Source organism: Eublepharis macularius, chromosome 4 (genome assembly GCF_028583425.1).
Source record: "Eublepharis macularius isolate TG4126 chromosome 4, MPM_Emac_v1.0, whole genome shotgun sequence".
Taxonomy (NCBI): Eukaryota; Metazoa; Chordata; class Lepidosauria; order Squamata; family Eublepharidae; genus Eublepharis; species Eublepharis macularius.
In genome coordinates, this window is record NC_072793.1 from 172,253,874 (window position 1) to 172,270,098 (window position 16,225).

A 16,225-nucleotide genomic window follows, 5' to 3' on the forward strand; every position below is an offset into this window, starting at 1 on the left:
CAAATGGATAAAACATGAAGGACAAAGACCCCAGGTGATGGAGTGGGCTGCATCCCCTTGTGAACAGCTTTCCCCTGCAGGTGGACTCAAGGCATCTTCGCTTCCAACTAGAGATGACTGAGAGCACGTCTTGGAATAATTCCCAGGGCCAACTAGCCAGGCACAGAGCAGGGGTCTCAAAGTGTAGATGAGAAAGTGGTGCTGTGCGGAAGGGCTTAGACTTCTTAGGCAGTGAGGAATTTTCTGGGGCAGAGACAGCCTTCAGTTGAACCACTTGGTAACCGAAAGGTGGCAGAGCGGATTTTAAACTAATCTCAGGCAAAGCTGACAGGAGCTGCGGAGCCTCCAGTTTGGGACGAGTCAGTCCAAAGTGATGACAGTGTAAACACTCAGGGCAATATTGGGAGGAGCAGGATAGGACTTGGGAGACAGAGTCGCATGGCAAAGGAGGGCCCTGTGCAGAGACAAAGGGGCTGAGGGAGCAGAAGGGGGTTGGAGAAGAAAACACAAGACAGGTGCTCCAAACCTCCAAGCCAAGGTGGGGGAGCCAAGCTGGAGTGCTTGGTGCCAGGTGGCCGTTTAGATCGAGGGGGTGCCTCAGAAGCATGGTGGACTGGGGAGAATCAGTGGGGAATGGTCTTCCTGGGGAATCAGCTCTGCAGGCAGAGAGGGAGGTGTTGGGCGAGGGGTTGAGATTTTTTTTTAAGTCTAAAAGAATGCCTGCATGGCTAAGGACCCAACTCCAGAAAGTAAATAAAAGCTTCTTTTAAAAGTGTAACATTGTGCCCCAATGAAGGGACCGCAGGGACTAACGAAAGAGTTGTAATCAGGAAGCGGATTTTGAATCCCAAGCAACAGGCAGAAGTGGGGGGCGGTGCAGGACAGATAGAATCATAGAGTTGGAAGGGGCCATACAGACCATCTAGTCCAACCCCCTGCCCAGTGCAGGATCAGCCTAAAGCATCTCTGACAAGTATTCATCCAGCCTTTTCTTGAAAACTGCCAGTGAGGGGAAGCTCACCACCTCCCTAGGCAGCTGATTCCACTTTTGAACTACTCTGACCATGAAAAAGTTTCTCCTAATATCCAGCCAGTACCTTTGTGCATATAGTTTAAGCCCATTGCTTCGCGTCCTACCCTCTGCTGCCAACTGGAACAGCTCTTTGTCCTCCTCCAAATGACAGCCTTTCAAATAATTAAAGAGAGCAATCATGTTCCCCCTCAACCTCCTCTTCTCCAAACTAAACATTCCCAAGGCCCTCAGCCTTTCGTCATAGGGCTCAGTCGCCACACCCCTGATCATTCTTGTCGCTCTCCTCTGCACTCTTGATTTTGTCCACATCCTTTTGAAGTGAGGCCTCTAGAACTGCACACAATACTCCAGGTGTGGCCTGACCAAGGCTGTGTAGAGAGGGGCTGTGACATCCTGCGATTTCGGTGCTATGGCCCCAAACCGGGGCGGGGGGGGGGGCACATCGTGGACGACATGTGTTCTTTGTAGTGGAAGCGAAGGCTTTCAGCCCGTGGCAGGCATAACTCACCCCAGAACTGACGTCTTTCAAAACGGATAACAGCTTCCGCACCACAGTGGGACATGCAGTGGGAATCGGAACATCCTGGCACAGATTTGGCTCCCAACCCTCCTCTGGTATTTGCCAAGGAAGTCAAGGTTTACTCCTAGGAAATGCCAGGAAAGTGCACTGGCAGGGAGGGTGGAAAATATCCCCTCCCTTCTTCTGCCCCCTCCTCTTATTTTCAGCCTGGCCCCAGCAGGTCTTTCCTCTCTCCCCCCTCTGCTCCTTCCATATGAGGCCCCCAAAGAATGCCATTTCCTTTCCCCTTAGCTCCTGCCGCCTTCCTTATTCTCTCTTTCAAAGTGCTGGTCAGTCTTGACTGCTTTCCCACTCCTCAGGAGGGGATCCTCCAAGCACCTCTAGGTTTGCAGGATCTTTTCTGGCTTACCGGTGCCGGGTTTCTAATAATGAGTCATTCGGTTCACATATGCAGGGAAATAAGGTGGGAGAGACCTCGTAAGAATGGATGGGGTGAGCACGTGTTGGGTCAAACACTCCTTGTGTTTCTTGAATTGTACCCCAAAGACAGACCAGAGAGTGGTTATCTCCAGTAGCTGGCAAAGACTTTTGTGTCTAGCAAAAAAGGGTTTGCTACCCTTCCTTTTTCCTCTCTCTCCTAGGCAGCAATGGAAAGTCACCCTTGATGCCTTCTCTGCCATCTCTGCGTGGGGAAAAGAAAACAACCACCATGCAGCCTGCCCAGGTAAAGGGGGCTGGGGGGGGATATTGGGAAGACCTGCAGAGAACCACATAAATGCTTCCTTTGCCCTTGCGGGGCTCACAGAATCAGGCTCCTTCCTGCCGTTTCTAGATGTTGAAGCTGCCCACTTGGGCGGCAGGGAAATTGCTGCACTGCATCTAGGATTATATGTGCAGAGAGCAAGGTAATACTTTATCACAAATTTCCCCCAGCAAACTGTTTGTTTCCCTAGGATGCAGACACCTCTGGCCTCTTCCGCACAAGGCTGCTCTCCTGCTGTGACTCAGGGCAGCTCCTCTGACCCCAAGAAGGCTGGGAGGGGGATGCCCTGGGGCTCCGATCCCCTCCTGGCTGCTGCCATTTCAGAATTGTTTTGGTATCAGTGCTTGAATTTTTTCTCATGGATCACCTTTCCAGTGATGTAAAGAAATACTCCCTTCTTCTTCCAGGATTTGGTGTCCTTTGAAGAGGTGGCTGTGTATTTCACCCAAGGGGAATGGAGCCTGCTGAGCCCAGCCCAGAGAGCTTTGTACAAGGAGGTCATGCTGGAGAATTTTGGGAACGTGGCCTCCCTGGGTGAGGATCCTTTTCTCCTGGGCTGTCTCCTTCTTGCTGTGAGGAGTGGCTGAAGGAGAGTCCTGATGTGGAAAGATGTGCCCAGGCTGCCTGCCCAGGGCCCAGTGGCTGATCTCTGCCACTCTCCTTCTGATGTGGGTGTTATTTCTGGATTCTTTTGGACAGGAGCCCCTGCCTGGCAGTCCTGTGCCTGGTCCACGTGAGACGGCATCAGAAGAGGTGCCAAGAGATGCTTGGAGGGAACTCTGCTGGCCTCTCTTGCACTTGCTTAATTGGATTTCCACCTCCACTTGGCTGGGAGCAGGCATAGAACTACTAATGCCAAGAGGGTCCTTCTAGGCCCCATATTGTCCCAGCCTACCCCATTACTAATTCTGTTTTCTTTCCTCTGATTAAAAGAACCTGGGAAGGCCAAACCTGACCTCATATCCTGGCTGGAAGAAGAGCAAGCTCTGTTTCTCCGTGGCTCTGATGAAGAGGAGGGATTGGCAGGTAGCTGCTTCATCTGTTGTGGGACTGGAGTGTTGCTTGTGTTTCTGTCCAAAGGGCCTTGCATTTCTCTGGCTCTGTTTGTCCTCACGGTTTGAGCTTCTTCTCAGAAGATCTTGGCTGGGTTGTGAATGCTGAAATGGAATAGCTTGAAGAGATAAAAACAGGCAACGTTCTTCTCCCAACTCAAATCACTCTTGTCCAAGTCTAGCTGAGCCTTGTCCTCTTGGAGTGGCAGGAGCTCTCTGATGCCCCTGAGATCCCTTTCAGTGGAGATGCCAGGAAAAGGAAAGACAGTGCTTTACTACAGAGATGTGACCGCCCCCCATACAGCGACTCCATACAGCTCCTATTTGACCACATTTTATCTCCTCCCCCCAGTAGAGGGCAGTGTTGAAAATGATTCCGCGTTTTCCAGCAGAAATCCTGGCTTTCTATGGTATTTTAAATCCTAGCCAGGATTTGTCTCTTCCAGTTAACAGCTAATTGCTTTTTGTATGGAGCCACCAGTCATGAAGCTGATTCAGTACTTGAAATAATGTTCCAAAGTGGTTTCCACAGGGTGGGGAGCTGCTTAGCAGACACCCTGGTAGAGGGAAATCAGATGGGAGAAAACAATCTCTGATGGCATTGGAGGGGCTGTCAGGCCGGCCCAATGCCACCTGGGATGTAGCACAGACCCCATATGAGCTGCTGGCTGTGGTGGGAGACAGGATTGCGTCTCATGTTTGAAAACATGCAAGATGGACTTCTGCTCCTATATCTACTGGTGGGGTAAGGGGAATGGAGAGAGAAATCTCACTTCAGACTTTGGCTTCTCTTTTTAAATGCAAACTTGACTCTTCTTTTACATTCAGGCTTTCTTCCTGTGTTTAATTGTGTACAGCACTTCTTTTATTTCACTACCTAATGTTCAAGCAGCATCATTTCTGTATATTCACATTTTATTTCAGCAGGAGGTGTGTGGGAGTCAGAAAATGAAAAGAAACATCATCCACTTGTGAATGAAAACATTGAATATTGTGATGCCCTGAGGAAGGAGGAGAGAAAACACCCATCCGTAGGGAGGAGAAATTTCAGTCTTTTAAAGGATGGTGACTGTCATGAAATTCAATTAATTCCAAACATATGCAAAGAAGACAATAGGAATAAGTGCTCTGCAAGTAAGGAAAATATTTCTGAAAAATCAGGAATCAATATGCATTGCAACACACATAGCAAAAAGAAAAAACATCTTCGGCTGAAGTGTGGTAAAAGCTATGGGAAGAAACATAGCCTAACATCCTATCAAAGAATTCATAAAGGGGAGAAAGCATATAAATGCCTGGAATGTGGAAAAGGCTTTAGTTACAGCGGAAGCCTTATTTCCCATCAAAGAATTCACAGTGGAGAGAAACCATATAAATGCCTTGAGTGTGGAAAAAGCTTCAGTCAGAGTGGAAACCTAACCTCCCATCAAAGAATTCACACAGGGGAGAAGAAATACAAATGCTTGGAATGTGGAAAATGCTTCCGTTGGAGGGGCAACTTTATTTCCCATCAAAGAATTCACACACAGGAGAAACCGTATAAATGCCTGGAATGTGGGAAAAGCTTCAGTCGGAGAGATTACCTAACTTCCCATCAAAGAATCCACACAGGGGAGAAGAAATTTAAATGCCTGGAGTGTGGAAAAAACTTCAGTCAAAGTGGAAGCCTTAAAACACATCAAAGAATTCACACAGGGGAAAAGCCGTATAAATGCCTGGAGTGTGGAAAAAGCTTCAATGAGAGTGGAAAACTTAGTGACCATCGAAAAATTCACACAGGGGACAAAAAACATAAATGTCTGGGGTGTGGAAAGAAGTTCATTCATGGCGGACATCTTACTTCCCATCAAAGAATTCACACAGGGGAGAAACCATATAAATGCCTGGAGTGTGGAAAAAGCTTTACCCAGAGTTCACACCTTACTTGCCATGAGAGAATGCACAGAGGGGAGAAACCATATAAATGCCTGGAATGTGGAAAGAAGTTCATTCATGGTGGATATCTTACTTCCCATCAAAGAATTCACACAGGAGAGAAACCATATGTATGCCTAGAATGTGGAAAAAGCTTCAGTCAGAGTGGATTCCTAACCTCCCATCAAAGAATTCACACAGGGGAGAAGAAATACAAATGTCTGGAATGTGGAAAATGTTTCTGTTGGAGGGGCAGCTTTATTTCCCATCAAAGAATTCACACAGGGGAGAAACCATATAAATGCCTGGAGTGTGGAAAAAGCTTTAGTCAGAACAGAAGCCTTACTTTCCATAAGAGAATTCATACAGGGGAGAAGCCAGATAAATGTTTGGAATGAGGACAAACTTCAGTTGGAGTAAAAGCATTATTTTCCATCAAAAAATTCACTCAGAAGAAAAACCACATGACTGCCTGGAATGTGGAAAAACAGTTGGGTGGAGATTCTCTTTTTACCCATCAAAGAATTCACTCAAGGGAGAAATCATAGAAATACCTAGAGAGTGTAAATATATTGCATCAGAGCAAATTGGATTAGGGGATCCTAAGGAAATACAATGAAACAGTACAATACACTTAATAGATAATACAGTAAAATGTAAAAGGTTTTAAAAATACAGCCTTATTGTGTGTGTGAAAATTCCCTTTTAATCAAAGAATTGATTTTAGATATTCTTTTTTTTTTAATAAAAATTTTTATTGGTGAGCCCAAATTTAAAAATTGTATACATACATTCAATCCCCTAATTTATTTATTATGACCCCCACCCTTTCCTCCCCCCTCCCTTATCGACTTCCAGCAGCTTTCCAACCCCTAATCCATCTTATTACTCAACTTATTTTCATTAATATTCTTCTCTACTATATATCATAACTCTTATTCTAAGCATATTCAAATTCTATTATATACTATATTATACTGTATTCTATAAAAATCCATTACAATATTTATTATACTTCTCATTAATTAACTAGATATCTAAATAAAATTCCTTACACATAATACTAACTTATATATATCCCTTTATCTCATAGTTAATCATTCTATCTAGAATTTTCTTACACATAAAACTAGCTTAAATTCTAATAGTTAAATTCCCCCTTAATGGTAAAGTCACTTCTCTCTTTCATTTACAATATCTCATTTTAATAGTTCTCAAACTGCCACAGTTCTCCTTTCACATCCCATTTTTTTTCTAAGTATTGTTTCAACTTCCCCCAGTCTGCAATGTATTGTCCTGGATCAAGATCTTTAAGTTTTCTTGTCATTTTATCCATCTCTGCCATGTACAGCAATTTGTAAATCCAATCTTCTATAGTTGGTACTTCTTGCACTTTCCATTTCTGCGCATACAAAAGTCTTGCTGCTGTTGTCATATAAAATAGCAATGTCCTATACTGCATTGGAACACTTTCCATTCCCAAGTTCAGTAGCAACAATTCTGGGTTCTTGTTTATTTGGATTTGTAAAATCTCATTTATTACTTCAATTATATCTCCCCAATATTGCTTAGCTACCTCACAAGTCCACCACATATGATATAGCAATCCTTCATGCTTTTTACATTTCCAACATTTGTCTGACATATTTGTATTTCCAAGCGCAATTTTCTTTGGTGTCAAGTACCATCTATATATCATTTTGTAGACATTCTCTTTAATATTGGTACATGTTGAAATTTTTAGTGTATTCTTCCACAAATGCTCCCATGCTTCCATTGTTATTTCTTTATGAAAATTTATTGCCCATTTCACCATCTGGACTTTTACAATCTCATCTTCGGTATGCAATTTAAGAGTATTTTATAAATCTTAGAAATTTCTTTCTTACCTTCTTGTAAGATCACTTCCTCTAATTCCAAGTTTTCCATCCTTATTCCTCCCCTTAGGCAGTCCAAATTATAAAGGTCTCTGATCTGTCTATATTGAAACCATCCATAGCAAGGAGACAATTCTTCTTCTGTTTTAATTTTGGGTACTGAATGTTGTATCTGTATTATCTCCTTATAGGTTAAACATTGCTGTTCACTATCAACAGTTCTCGGATCTATTACTTCATACGGAACTACCCATGAAGGAATTCCCTCTTTCATGTGAATCTTATACTTCTTCCAAATGGTAAAAAGGCTTCTCCTGATATAATGATGCAAAAACATAGAGTCCGCTTTTATTTTATCATACCACAAATACGCGTGCCACCCAAATATTTTTTTATGTCCTTCCAAGGCCAGCAACTTACGATTTTTCAACGTTATCCAATCCTTCAACCATGTCAAACATATTGCTTCATAATATAGTCTTATGTTGGGCAGTTGTAAACCACCTCTCTCCTTCACATCCTGCAACACTTTCATTTTTACACGTGGTTTTTTCCCTGCCCACACAAAGTCAGAAATTTTCCTTTGCCATTTATCAAATTGTTTGGAGTCTCGAATGATTGGAATTGTTTGCAACAGGAACATCACTCGCGGTAAGACATTCATCTTTACTACCGCAATTCTTCCCAACCATGATAAATTCAATTTATTCCATTTTATCAAATCTCTCTCTATTTGTATCCACAATTTCTCATAGTTATTCTAGAATAAGTCTATATTTTTGGCTGTTAGTTCAATACCAAGATATTTTACTTTGTTTGTTACCTCACAGTCTGTAATCTCCATCAGCTCCTGTTGCTTCTGTTTAGTCATGTTTTTACATAATATCTTCGATTTCTTTTTATTTACATAGAAACCGGCCAGATCTCCAAATTCTTTTATTTTCTTTATAACCTTTGGCATATTATCAATTGGACCCTCTACTATTAACATTATATCATCCGCAAATGCCCTGACCTTGTAGGCAAATTCCTTTATTTTTATACCTCGAATTGCATCGTCCTCCCGTATCTGAATCATCAATATTTCCAAGATTAGAATAAACAACAATGGAGATAGAGGGCAACCTTGTCTCGTACCTTTGCTTATTTTCAGTCTTTTTGTCAAGTCATCATTCACTACAATCGCTGCACATTGGTCTTTATAAATTTCTTTAACCGCTTGTATGAACTTTTCTCCCATTTGCAGCTTTTCCATAGTGGCAAACATAAAGTCCCAGTTCAAATTGTCAAATGCTTTTTCAGCATCTACGAAGAAAAAACCGACTTCCTTGTCACAATGTTTGTCATAGTACTCCATAGCATTTATCACTGTCCTTAAGTTATCCTTAATTTGTCTATTGGGTAAAAACCCAGCCTGTTCTTCTGCGATGAATTCCGACAACCATCCTTTTATCCTTTCTGCCAATACCTTTGCAAAAATTTTATAATCATTGTTCAATAACGAAATTGGTCTATAATTTTTAACATTGGTCACATCTTGCCCCTCTTTCGGAATCAATGAAATATTAGCTTCATTCCACGTCTCAGGAATCCTTTGACCTTGCATAGCTCCATTCAACACTTCTTTTAAAAAGGGTACTAATTCATTAGCCATCACTTTGTAAAATTTTGCCATTAATCCATCTGGTCCCGGGGCCTTCCCTAATTTCGTTGACTGTATTGCCTCTTTTATTTCTTCCTCTGTCACTTCACCATTTAATTTCTCTTTCCATTCTTCAGAAATTGCCGGAAGTTTCATCTTCTCTAAATACTCGACTATGGGTTCTTTATTCACCTCTTTTCTTTGGTACAGTTTGGCATAAAATTTAAAAAAGGCTCTGCTGATGGCAGCTTGATCCATAAATATTTTATCATCTTCCCGAATTCTAGTTATGGTTTTCTTCTCCTTCCTTTTTTTTAATTGCCACGCCAAGTATTTCCCAGGTTTATTTGCCCCTTCAAACGACTTCTGATCCATTCTCTTTAAGTTCCATTCTATTTCTTTGTTGTTCATTGCCGCCAACTGTTCTTGCAGTATTCTAATATCCTGGTATATTTTCTTTTTCCCTGGTCTTTTCTTAAGTTGTACCTCTTTGGCTTTTATTTTTTCCATAATTTCTAATCTTTTCCCCTCTTTTTTCTTCCTAGCTCTTGCGTTCAAGTCCATCAGTATGCCTCTAATCACAGCTTTATATGTGTCCCAAACCTTATTAGTCGACACCTCTTTATTCAGATTACTTTGTACAAAGAATTTGGTCTCTCTCCGCAGCAACTCGACATTCTCTACCGATTGTAGTAGGTCTTCATTTATTCTCCATCCTCTTCTTTTATTATTTTTGCCAAATCTCCACATAATTGGATTATGATCTGAGCTTACTTTAGGCATTATTTCCACATCTCTAGTCCATGGTACTAGTTCTTTGGAAGCCCAGATCATATCAATTCTCGATAAAGTACGATGTCTTGCAGAGTAAAACGTGTATTGTCTATTTTTAGGATTCTGTCTTCTCCATACATCTTCTAGAGTCTCTTGTTCCTTTAGTGCAAAGAACGACTTTGGCAATATTCCTCTTTTCTTTTTCACAGATGTAGACTTCTTGTCTTCTTCTATATTTGTAACTCCATTGAAATCTCCTGCTAAAATTATCTGGTCATAAGACAACTCATCTAAATGTTTCCCCAAGTCTGTAAAGAAATTTTCTTTTGCACCATTTGGCGCATATATTCCAATCACCAATATCTTCTTTGAGTTCCAAATTATTTCCACTGCTAAATATCTAGCTTAGCTAAACATCGCTTAGCACTAATTTAGGTTGCAGCTCTTCCTTTATATACAACACAACTCCCCTTTTCTTCTTCTTTGAAGCAGCTACAAACTCATTTCCTAATTTTGCACATTTCAAATATTTTCTATCTTGCTTTTTAATATGCGTTTCCTGCAAGCACACTATATTACTTTTTTGCTTTAATAGCCAGTGGAAATCATTCTTTCGCTTACAAGGTGAATTTAGTCCATTTACATTCCAAGATATAATTTTACACTCCATGATCAAATTCTCGTGCATTTTGATGTCCTTTTCATTTTCCCTAATAAACACTTCCATCTCATGACCAGATCTGATGACTTTCCTTTCTCCCCCAAACTCAAAGGCCAGTCCTTCCGGTATTTCCCATCTGTATCTGATTTTCAAGTCCTTTAGCATCTGGACCAGCTCTCTGTATTTTTTCCGATCCAACAAAACCGCTCTAGGTATTTCCTTCATAATTCTCACCACTTTACCGTCGATTTCTAATGGATCTTGGAATTGTTTAGTCACAATTTGCTCTCTTGTATTTCTTGTCGTAAATCATATCCCTTGGTAGCTTCCTCTGAGCCACAAATCTTGAGTTAATTCTGTATACCACGTCTAGAAGAGCTGCAATTTCCTCTTCTTCCTTCCCCAGGTAAACTGCCAAAATTTCTGTGATCTGCTCCCGGGCTGTTTTTCCCCCCGTCTCCGGGATCGAACGAAATCTGAGTTGCTTTTCCATTTGTTTACTTTCTGCGACGGCGATTCTCCCTCTCATTGCACTCATCTCGGTTTTCTGCGCGTCTGCTAGAGATTCAACCGTATTTTCTACTACATTTACTCTCTGCTGTGTAGCTTGTAGATCGTCTTGTATTTTGTCCACACCTTTCGTCAACTCTGCCATCTCCGACTTAAGTGTCTCTTTAAAGTCTTTAAACTCTCTTGCCATCTCTTGTATCATTTCCTTAAGCTCTTTATTTCCCTCTGCAATTGCCGCCTGCCACTCCTTCTTCGACATCGTGGGGCTAGCTTTGCTCCGCTCCCACGAGTCCGCCCTCTTCCTCAAATCCGTGGCGCTTGTCTAATATTTTCTACTATTTTTAAAAGTTCCCAATCAATTAAATCTTATCCAGAGCCATTTTACACTGTCCAAAATGTCGGGCGTTTTTTCTCTATGGTTTTATGTGAAGCACTCGCCCATACCTTCTCCAAGATGGCCTACTTCCGTTTCCACTGAAGCCGCAATTTGCCCTTCTGAAAAATGGCGATCTTCTACTTCCGGAATCCACAGAAAGCCACTTCTCTCAAAGCTTTCTATGGTCTTGACGTACTTCCTGTTCCTTTACAGTTCACAGCAACTCTCGCGATGATAGAACTTTCCCACAGTCCGCTATCTCTCCGCCGCCGCAGGTATGTAAACAATAATCAACTTTCGGTGCTAACTTCACTTTACAATGTCTCTTTTTAAAATTTTTCCTTGCCGGAACTTCCCCTTTTAGTAATCAATCTGTTGCAGTTTTTAAATCCTCCTTAGTATTTTATTTCTTGTATTAAACTGTCCCGTTTCGAGAGATAGCAATCTTTACCTTCTTAGACGTTTTCTTGGGTTGTAATCGCTGCTTCTGTTATCAAATCAAATAGGTTTCCCTTGCTGCTTTACCGAGGCTTGGGCATGTAGGTCTTATGCCAACAAGAATGACTCCAGAGCCGCTGCAGAGATCTTAGCACACCTGTCTTCGGGTGGGACCTCAAGGGTGGGTGAGAGTTCGTTGCACAGAACCCCCCCCTCGCCCGAGATCAACGCGCCCTCAGGTTAAAATGCGTACTTGCCTGTTCTCCGCCTGAGAACAGGTGGCTGCGGGCTGACGGCGCCTCTCCAGCCTTCCAAACAGCGGCCCGGACAGCTCAGCTCTTAGAGCTGCGTCAGACCTCCATGGATCCCAAACTGGAAGTCGATTTTAGATATTCTGTCGTGTAGTATCCTTTTTGATCCCTGCAGACAGGCTATTTCCCCAAGTGGGACCGCAAGAGAGAATGCTTCTTTCTGTACGGGCAGAACCAGCACCTGAAAAGTAATGGAATTGCCCTTGGAGCAAGTCCAGAATGGGTTTCATGTGCATATTGAATCTCAATCCTAATAGTAATTAACTTGCAGCTTTCTGTACCAGCTGGAGCTTCTGATCTTCAAGGGCAGCCTTACCTAGTGTGTGATAAGGTAGTCTAGCCACAGGGTTGCTTTGGCTCAGATACACATGGCCGTATCAGAAGGATCAATCTTAGGAAACATTTTCAGTGTGTATAAGCAGAATAAAAAAGGGTAAGAAGAGTCTGATGATGTCCAGGATTGTGCTGCAAAAATGCTCACAGGCTAGTTCGTTCCTGGCTTCCATCTGCAACGTTGGTTTGTTTCCATCTCTCCCCTCCACTGGCCTATCTTTCTAGCCTCAGTAGGCAGCCTCTCATCCCCAGGCCATGCACAAGGGACCAACGTCCCATTTCTCTTGCCTTTGGCTTAGGTCTTTGGTCCAGTGCTGGCTTCAAAACAAAAATGAGCAGGAGAAGAAAGCAGGAGAGGCATCTTCCTGCCTTGCCATTTCAGGTCTCCATCCATTGCTGCTTGTCCCACTTCTCTCACTCATTGGTGCTTGCAGGGACTTCTGCCTCTCTTGCACGCTCTGGAGATAAAGGGATTTTCTACTGCCCCCTCGCCACACTCCGGTTTGATAGAGCTTAATGTGAACAGGGACTAACATGGACACGGAGAAAGAGACGCATGGGCTCTTAGTTCTTGGAGTCACAAGTTTTAGAAGTCATTCATTCGCTTCTTCAGTAGGTAGGAGCTGTCTCCCTTGGTTCTCAAAACCCTGTAATCAAGATGGGGTCCAGTGTACTTAGGAAAACGTACAGAAAGGGAATATTCCGGGTTACTCTGGTCAGACTTGATTCAGAGATAGGCATGCAGTTAAAAAGCCCTGAGCATCTAATTGGCTTTCCTGCAGCAAATCATTTAACTTCCAGCCAGAAGGACACCACTAATAACCTTTTCGGTTCATTACTGGGTATAGTATTCAAGTAAGACAAGTATGGAGTCTCTGCTTCCTTTTTATGCCATTATTATTATAGCATATCTACTTAGTATTCTTGATAACAACAGAAAATCCTGCCATCCATTATAACAAATACAAAGACCAACGTAAGTCCAAAAAGTATCTTTCCCAAAGATACCAAGGTTAAAAGGAACGTCTTCAAAGAAGACGACGCTCGTTATCAGTTTAGCTTGTCATATTTACAGGGCATCAAACCCTTTCCTTAACAATAGCTGCTTCAGAGACTCAAATTCTTGGCTATTATCTTATGATTTCATGTAACAAACAAGATTAATCATATTTGAAACAGAAGCACTAAGGTGCAAGAAGTGCTGTGCAAATAGCAAAAAAACAAACGCCAGCGCTTCCGTCCATGCTGTCTACAAATGATGTTGCCTGCCCTACGGATAATTGGCCGCCTCCGTTTCGAACGTGATGCTCTCTCATGCCATGCTTCCTCAGGGGCAAGATCCAATGAGTACAGGTTACAATCAATTTTGCTGCTGCATTACTCCATTGCATTACTCCATTTCAGCTCCACCAATTCATTAAGGTCAACCTCCAGATGGTGCCTGCAAATCTTCCAGAATTAGGAAGTCAGACTAGGGTCTGGGAGGCCCAGCTTTCCCCACTTTGAATCTCCTAGAATTACAACTGATCTCCAAACTAGAGAGAGCAGTTCCCTTGAAGGCAATGTCAGTTTTAGGGAGTAGACTGTATGGCATCACCTCCCCACGGGGCTCCCTTCTCGCTCCACATTCTATGGGCCCCTGAACAAGCTGCCCACAGCCACTCGGTCCGGGACTTTACATGGGAATCTGGCAAAGCTGAACTCTGCTGGGCTGGATTTTCCAGATGCTGCAGGGAGCTATGGCGGTGGCAAGAGGGCAGGCACGGAGATAAGCCCATTGCTGCTGCTGCTGCTGCTGCTGCAGGACAGTGGCATGAGACTGGTGGGGTGGGGGAGGAGGCGGCAGGCAGAAGGGGAAGAGCATCCCTTTCTGCCCTTCCCCTGGCCAAAGCTCCAAAAGAGCCCTTCAGACTGCTTGGCAACCCTCCTCCTCCCGCTCCCTGTTTCAGAAATTCCTAATAGGATTCTTGGGTTCAACATTGGGATTCTCTAAGCTTGCAAGGGAGTAATATGTTGAACCAGAGAAATGCAAGCAAGCAAACATCCCAACTGGGGAGGGAGGCTCACTGCAGAGTTTAAAATCCACTCTCCATAGGAAACAAGGGAGTGTAGCTTGGGGCAGCTTGTTTTGGCCCATGTATCTGAACCTGGGACTGGAGTCCAATTCTAATGTTAGCTCGACCCTTCTGTCTCACAGTGCTCTCTCTCAACCTACACTTCCCAACACAGCTGTTGTTCTGAGAGAAATTCTCCTGTTACATACAGGACGTTCCACATTGCTTGTATGAGCAATTCTCATGTAACATCCGATGAATACACAGCGGAACACTTGATGGAACCTGTGCAAGTACTGGTCCCCAGTTTCATTCGTAAAGTGAACTCACATTGACACTTTCTTACAAACCAGTATGCTTATTTATTTATTAGTCCACCTTTCTAACAGACACTCAAGGTGGATTGCACATTCTAAAACACGACCATCAACAGCAGGAATATTTGATAAACGATGCAATAGGATATACAAGTGGGTATTTACAAAGATATGAAAACAAGCAGGTATCCGGGACAGATTTGAAACAATGCTGATGCAGTATAAGCAATTCGCAGCCAGACGTATAATGCAACACAAAAACTACCCAGCAGGATCACAGTTCCAGAAGAGAGTTCACAGTGCTGCAGTCTATATTTCCTATCCCTTTACACACATCTGGGCAGGTTGTACCTGCATTCTCTGTAAGCTATCAACAGGGCTGGGATGTAAAATGCTTTCTTCCATGGTGAGGGGTACGGGGTTGCTAGGGATTGTCTGTTTTGGAATCTTCAATTCCTTTTTTTTTGCCCAGCACTGCAATTTTGTGGCACCTACCATTATTTTGGGGGTTTTATGCCTGCCACAGATAGATAGAGCCTTTTGTTTATATAAGATCGTAATATATAAAATAGTAAGCATGTTCCAGAACAGGTGGCAATGCCCCCCCCCATCTTAACCCAGCTGGGATCAGGAGTGGAGCAGTTGGCAATGCCCACTCCCTCCTTCAAACTGCTGGAATCAGGCATGGAGCAGGCGGCAATCCCCCTCTTCACCCAGCTGGGAAAAGGCATAGAGAATGGCCCTCTGCCTTCACCCAGCTGGGAGCAGGTGGAGCAAAAAAAGAAGACAAAGTCCCTGTAATACAGATTAACATAAAAATAACAATTGACAAGTAGAATATACAGCAGTAAACACTGACTAATTTAAATGGCCCCTGAGTTCCGGCAATAAACATATGAATACACCAATTAGCAAACAGAATGAAATGTGTTGGAGCTAGAACATTGTAGCTGTCATGCACATATGTACACTAATGTCAATTTGCAACAAAAGTTTCACCCTCGCAACGATCCTTCCGTGACAGGGGGGATTCAACCTGGATCTCCCTGGTCCCATGATGACATTCTGTTACATCACAGAGGAGTTAGCCGTGTTAGTCTGTAGTAGCAAAATCAAAAAGAGTCCAGTAGCACCTTTAAGACTACAATAAAATTGGTTAGTCTTAAAGGTGCTACTGGACTCTTTTTATTTTGTTTTGTTTTGACGCTCGCGGCTACTTTTCGACTTGCCACAGATGGAGGGAGGGAGAGAGGCTGTTGTTTATTTAGATTTTGCACGCAATGTAGCCGCGTCCTTGTGACGCGAAGTGCCATTTCTCTCTGTCCTTTCTTCGGAGCCTCCTTTGCTCCCAGGGTTTGCCATGATGCAGAAGGGAGCTCTGCCTCTGGAAAGCGTCCCCCGGAAGATCTTGGTGGTCTGTGGGGCACCGCGGGACTCCAGCCCTGCCCTTCCACTGCAGAGCAGCACGCCCCCCGCCCCCGGGACTCCCTTCGCGAGGTTCCTCAATGGTTAAAGTGGCAGAGTCCGCAGTCCTAGAGAGGCACGGGGGGAGGGTGGGGGTGCGATCGCCATTTCCTGCTCCTCCCCGCCCCCTTGCTAAGCGCCTCTGAGTTCACGTGACCCGTGGGGCTATTTTGGTGAGCTGAAAGG

The 16,225-nt window shown here is 43.4% G+C and overlaps 1 protein-coding gene and 1 pseudogene across 1 annotated transcript in view; one reads left to right on the forward strand and one right to left on the reverse strand.

Moving 5' to 3' along the window:
- Positions 1 to 16,225, reverse strand: part of LOC129327844 (zinc finger protein 420-like) — a 107,014-nt pseudogene that overhangs the window by 20,722 nt on the left and 70,067 nt on the right.
- LOC129327011 (zinc finger protein 420-like) overlaps positions 16,167 to 16,225 on the forward strand; it is a gene marked incomplete at its 3' end in the record, with an annotated part of 40,311 nt that continues 40,252 nt past the window's right edge. The window contains exon 1 of the mRNA XM_054975390.1: positions 16,167 to 16,212. The remainder of the gene's footprint in view (positions 16,213 to 16,225) is intronic.